General features: G+C 42.7%; 1 protein-coding gene across 2 annotated transcripts in view; it reads left to right on the top strand.

The window, feature by feature from the left end:
- Positions 1 to 6,771, top strand: part of LOC115118100 (sodium/potassium/calcium exchanger 1-like) — a 66,026-nt gene that overhangs the window by 33,742 nt on the left and 25,513 nt on the right. The gene's annotated exons all lie outside the window — the stretch shown is intronic.

The raw sequence follows: 6,771 nt of genomic DNA, 5'->3' as shown, positions 1-6,771 counted from the left end.
TCACTAATGCTACCTCGAATCAGAAACTCAATAAGTGAACTATAACTAAAACCTAATGATAATTCCCCTTTGACTCAAATCATTAATCATAAGTTTTAAACATCGTCTACGGATATGTTTACTTAAATGAACATGCTACCTTTAGATACAATTAACCCGATAACATTATTATCCAATGCATTACTTTTTCTCTCTGCCGCAAATGTCGTACATTTCACAGTGTAAGGAATCCGTAATTTAATCCCCGATATTTAATAAATATGCATTCGCATTCTCTCATGGCTCCTTTAATTTACTTATTTTTGGGTAAGTCCCATCCGTCCCGGAACAAAGAGTTCTACCTAAACCCGCCAGAACACACTGTTCAACTAAGTTAAATCAAACCCTAAAATTGACCATAACCAGTAAACAAATAAACAAAACACTTTTATATCAACTTCTGAAAAGTTACTCGAAACCTCGATACACACACTAACAGCCATACGATTTGCTCCGCTATCCCCAGTCCCTGGTGACAAAAGTGCCTCGCTAGTGACGTCATCATCAAGCGCTCAACCTGCCAATTCGTAGCGACTTCAAATGAATTGTAAATAATTATTGTTCGATTAACCAAACCTAATTTATCACATCTGTTCAAATCCTGAATTATAATTTACCACCCCAACCAACATCTCTAAATTCGCTAATTTTATAAAAGCTTTTCGATGGGCATAAATTATAATTGTCTCTTTGTTATCATTTAGAATCCATTTTGCTCTAAGTACCTGTCTCGTCTTTGACTTAGTATTTTAATTACAACTCTCTTCCCAATACGTTATTCACTTGTCTAATTACAAACTCAGACTAGCATTAGTGAGTGTACGCCTTAAAAATGCCTTGTCTCTGGGAACAGGGAAATCCCCTTAACCCAAACTTTTACTCCTACAACGACACCCAATAATTCTGATGATCCCTTCACATCGTTCGTTTTAAATCTCTTGATGTATCATGTAACTTATTTTTCTATCTTCGAATTGTCGTCCCACAATATTTTTTCCACTGTCATACACTCAAACCACTGTGATTACCGTGCACTGTCCCTTTAAGATAAGACTTTCCCCCCCCCCCCCAATGAGAATGGAAAACAGATCATTTTTAGAATACGTTACTTTTTGTTCAAATTCACTGGCGTTACCTTAACCAAAAATCAATACTCGGAAAAACAATCACAACTTTTTACGATTAAACTATTCTTACCTCATTTAGAGTCCAAAGCGTTGCACTATATAGCCCCATTGAGTGTCTAGCAATTCCGTTGCTGGCTATAGCCACAAATCTGCCTGCCTTTGTAAAATATATATTCCCTATTCCGATTGAGTTCAGTTTTAAAATCTAATCATCAGAGTAAACCCAACCAAACTTCTCAACTTACTATACCCTAACATTTAAACGTACCATGTTTTTGTGTTAAACTTCTCATATGTCAATCGATTCATAAATAGCTATAACGTCCGAATAGCCCGAAATTGTATCGTATCTCTCCGTTATCCCCTCCATTTAACTTTAGGTAACTCTCTCTTCTATGATACATCTATTTGAATACGACTCCCATCTCAATACATTATTCCACCAGATCATTTTGGGCGAAATAGCGTTTTACATCGAAATTGTCTCGCCATTATTTTTAATGACTTCTTTTTTCAATTCTGTCTAGAACACGTAATATCCGTTCAGTTATATCTTTTGCAAACACTGGCGACCGTATTTTTCAGGCAAAACATGCAAATAGGTCAATTACGATCTAAAATCACTTTTAGTTAAACGCCTCGGCCGGGAACCGAACCGTGGATTACCGTTGGTGAGACTGTTGCGCTCGCCACTATACTACCAGCGCTATGAATTTGACTGAGACTCTCCGCAAATATACCCATTTTTACAGTTACCTGTAATTTTATATTCCGACATCTAGACAACAGAAAATAGCCCAAATTTAAACGCCCAAAGTTTTCCCTCAGTTAGAATTCTCGTTAATCTCGCTCCCTTTGTATCTGAACCTTCCCTTTCTTTACTCAATTGTCGCCTCTGACTTCCCCACAGTTAAATTACAACCTGTTGACGATTTTTTCGTGGAGTGTTACACTCCCGGGCGAAATGTCCAATTTTGTTACAATTAAAACATCTTGTATTTTTCTTTTGACTCACCTTATTCATTTTTCTAGACTTTATTTCCTTCTCTAACTCCATTATACCTCTCTCAGTTTCCGCGGGATCCACATACTTGGGTGGTAATTTCACCGGTTGCTCCAGCAGCCGTATTCTTATAATCACCAATTCGTCGACTGGATTATCTCTGCATTGTTGGTATAATCGAGGAAGATATAGTTTGTTACCCTCACGCCCACCCAATTGGTTAACTTCTCTATCTGCGGGAGCGGTGGGTAGTGCCTCTCAAGCGTCCCATTCTCTTTTTTGCTTCCGAAAGCCAAACTCCGGCTGTGTATAACCCCTGTTTATTCTGCTTTTTCACATTATTACCACATTCCTTATGTATCTGTTTTATAAGGGATTCCAGCTTTTCTACATTTAGACGGCCATCAAAATCTTTTTTTTTTTTTTTTTTTCCATCTTAGACCGAAATCGATGTTTCTCTTGTCTCTCTGTTCCATGTAACGCTCGTCTCCCGTTAGTTCCGGGGCTTTCTTTGAAGCATTCCCACCCATTCTAAATCCTTGATTAAAAATAATCAGTATGTATTTTCCATCCTGTGAACCGCGTCCATAGAAGACTTTTGATTGGACATCACATTTCACCCATAGGATATTCCTTTTGGGACTTTCAACGTTAATGTCTCGAATCTCACTACTCTAGACTAAGTTGACCTCTCCTGTGAACCACGTCTATAGAAGACTTTTGATCGGACATCCCATTTCACCCATAGGATATTCCTTTTGGGACTTTCAACGTTAATGTCTCAAATCTCACTACTCTAGACTAATCACTTATCATTTGATATTAATTTCTTTCAGCATTGTACAGGTTCAATTATTCTGTTCGCCTAGAATTACCCTGCCTTCTCACCAAGCCTAATTTATCCTCACCTGTTTTAACATATCTATCTGCTACTTTCCACAGTCAGACTACTTCCCATATACAGATAGACTATTAGGTAAAAACTTTATTTAGGTATGTTTATTGAATTATTGGCCATCCTATTTGTATGGAACAAGCGTCCTAATTCTCCAATGCGTACTATATCACTCCTTAATAACCTTCTGGCTTGCAAGACCAGGCTTTATTAAGCTCTAGTTTATTTGATGGTAGCGCACCTTACCTCAGGTCAATTTCGGACCTGCTTCCTTTTTATCGATATCCTGGTTAATACCCCCGGTAGAAACCCATTTTATTTGTTCGGAATATTCAAGCACCTATTATTGATCAAATTCAACTCCTTCATAACATTTTAATCAATAAATATCCTAAATAATCCCTCCCAAATTCGAGAATAAAAGCTACTTTACCTGCTGCCGACTGGGATAAGCACTGTTCGTTGTATCTAGTCACCCTCCCTGTCCTCCGTGACAATACGCAGGCCTGTTTCAATTTTAACCTCAATTCAGAGGTCAGGTCTTTAGTAAAACGAGTCAAAAACTCGTCCGTGCACGATTTTCAGCGTATTACCTCCAGACAACAGGTAGAGGTATTTAGATCCGGCTCGAAGGACCAAATTGATAGAGGAATTCTAAATTCCTGTATGTTTTATTGCCAAAACCAATTCGCACTCATTTCTAATTCATTAATGAGTTGTAAGTTCATTAATTATGCATGAAGTAGATTGAGACCAGTCTTAAAAGCCAAAGGTAACAGTGTTTATTTCAAGAGAGTACTCACTACATACACAGATTTCCACAGGTTATAAACTGAAAATGACATCATCAGTTTCCCACGATAGCCCCGTTTTTTTTTAGGTCCGGAGATGCTTTCTACTCCCCTCATAAACCAGACATTCCAATCTGTCTAAAAGATATACTTTACTCCCACTAATGGAACATAATCCAAACATTCTTATCTTGTCTGAAAAGCTATATAATTTCCCTCCCTTAAACCCCCCAAGAGGCACAGACAATTCATTCGTTCTGCTTACATTTTCAGTAACAGCCTAACCAAGAATTCATGCCTTCCATACCATAACATAATAGTATTAGAATAAATGGTTCTAATCAATAATGTATACATAATTAATCATTTCAACTATAATTTCCTCTATCAGACTCCTAGTGTGGTCTGTTGGTGAGACTCCTAGTGGGGTGTGTTGGTGTGACTCCTAGTGTGGTCTGTTGGTGAGACTCCTAGTGGGGTGTGTTGGTGTGACTCCTAGTGTGGTGTGTTGGTGTGACTTCTAGTGTGGTGTGTCGGTGTGACTCCTAGTGTGGTCTGTTGGTGTGACTCCTAGTGGGGTGTGTTGGTGTGACTCCTAGTGAGGTGTGTTGATGTGACTCCTAGTGGGGTGTGACTCCTAGTGGGGTGAGTTGGTGTGACTCCTAGTGGGATGTGTTGATGTGACTCCTAGTGGGGTGTGTTGAGGTGACTCCTAGTGGGGTGTGTTGATGTGACTCCTAGTGGGGTGTGTTGATGTGACTCCTAGTGTGGTCTGTTGGTGTGACTCCTAGTGGGGTGTGTTGATGTGACTCCTAGTCGGGTGTGTTGATGTGACTCCTAGTGTGGTCTGTTGGTGTGACTCCTAGTGGGGTGTGTTGATGTGACTCCTAGTGGGGTGTGTGGGTGTGGCTCCTAGTGTGGTGTGTTGATGTGACTCCTAGTGGGGTGTGTTGGTGTGACTCCTAGTGGCGTGTGTTGATGTGACTCCTAGTGTGTTTTGTTGGTGTGACTCCTAGTGTGTTTTGTTGGTGTGACTCCTAGTGTGGTGTGTTGGTGTGACTCCTAGTGGGATGTGTTGATGTGACTCCTAGTGTGGTCTGTTGGTGTGACTCCTAGTGGGGTGTGACTCCTAGTGGTGTGTGTTGATGTGACTCCTAGTGTGTTTTGTTGGTGTGACTCCTAGTGTGTTTTGTTGGTGTGACTCCTAGTGTGGTGTGTTGGTGTGACTCCTAGTGGGATGTGTTGATGTGACTCCTAGTGTGGTCTGTTGGTGTGACTCCTAGTGGGGTGCGACTCCTAGTGGCGTGTGTTGATGTGACTCCTAGTGGGGTGTGTTGATGTGACTCCTAGTGTGGTGTGTTGATGTGACTCCTAGTGGGGTGTATTGGTGTGACTCCTAGTGGGGTGTGTTGATGTGACTCCTAGTGTGGTGTGTTGATGTGACTCCTAGTGTGGTGTGTTGATGTGACTCCTAGTGGGGTGTATTGGTGTGACTCCTAGTGGGGTGTGTTGGTGTGACTCCTAGTGGGATGTGTTGATGTGACTGCTAGTGTGGTGTGTTGATGTGACTCCTAGTGGGGTGTGTTGATGTGACTCCTAGTGGCGTGTGTTGATGTGACTCCTAGTGGGGTGTGTTGATGTGACTCCTAGTGGGGTGTGTTGATGTGACTCCTAGTGGGGTGTGTGGGTGTGGCTTCTAGTGTGGTGTGTTGATGTGACTCCTAGTCGGGTGTGTTGATGTGACTCCTAGTGGGGTGTGTTGATGTGACTCAGTGTGGTGTGTTGATGTGACTCCTAGTGGGGTGTGTTGGTGTGACTCCTAGTGGGATGTGTTGATGTGACTGCTAGTGTGGTGTGTTGATGTGACTCCTAGTGGGGTGTGTTGATGTGACTCCTAGTGGCGTGTGTTGATGTGACTTCTAGTGTGGTGTGTTGGTGTGACTCCTAGTGTGGTGTGTTGATGTGACTCCTAGTGGGGTGTGTTGATGTGACTCCTAGTGTGGTCTGTTGATGTGACTGCTAGTGTGGTGTGTTGATGTGACTCCTAGTGGGGTGTGTTGATGTGACTCAGTGTGGTGTGTTGATGTGACTCCTAGTGGGTTTGACACCTAGTGGGGTGTGTTGGTGTGACTCCTAGTGGGGTGTGACTCCTAGTGGGGTGTGTTGATGTGACTCCTAGTGGGGTGTGTTGATGTGACTCCTAGTGTGGTGTATTGATGTGACTCAGTGTGGTGTGGTGATGTGACTCAGTGTGGTGGTTGACGTGACTCAGTGTGGTGTGTTGACGTGACTCAGTGTGGTGTGTTGACGTGTCTCAGTGTGGTGTGTTGATGTGACTCAGTGTGGTGTGTTGATGTGACTCAGTGTGGTGTGGTGATGTGACTCAGTGTGGTGTGGTGATGTGACTCAGTGTGGTGTGGTGATGTGACTCAGTGTGGTGTGGTGATGTGACTCCTAGTGGGGTGTGTGGGTGTGGCTTCTAGTGTGGTGTGTTGATGTGACTCCTAGTCGGGTGTGTTGATGTGACTCCTAGTGGGGTGTGTTGATGTGACTCAGTGTGGTGTGGTGATGTGACTCAGTGTGGTGTGGTGATGTGACTCAGTGTGGTGTGTTGATGTGACTCAGTGGGGTGTGTTGATGTGACTCAGTGTGGTGTGGTGATGTGACTCAGTGTGGTGTGTTGACGTGACTCAGTGTGGTGTGTTGACGTGTCTCAGTGTGGTGTGTTGATGTGACTCAGTGTGGTGTGTTGATGTGACTCAGTGTGGTGTGGTGATGTGACTCAGTGTGGTGTGGTGATGTGACTCAGTGTGGTGTGGTGATGTGACTCAGTGTGGTGTGGTGATGTGACTCCTAGTGGGGTGTGTGGGTGTGGCTTCTAGTGTGGTGTGTTGATGTGACTCCTAGTCGGGTGTG

The sequence above is a fragment of the Oncorhynchus nerka genome, linkage group LG27, assembly GCF_034236695.1.
Source record: "Oncorhynchus nerka isolate Pitt River linkage group LG27, Oner_Uvic_2.0, whole genome shotgun sequence".
Taxonomy (NCBI): Eukaryota; Metazoa; Chordata; class Actinopteri; order Salmoniformes; family Salmonidae; genus Oncorhynchus; species Oncorhynchus nerka.
The sequence above is the reverse complement of the archived record's forward strand: the minus strand, read 5'-3'. Positions and strand labels throughout refer to the sequence as shown.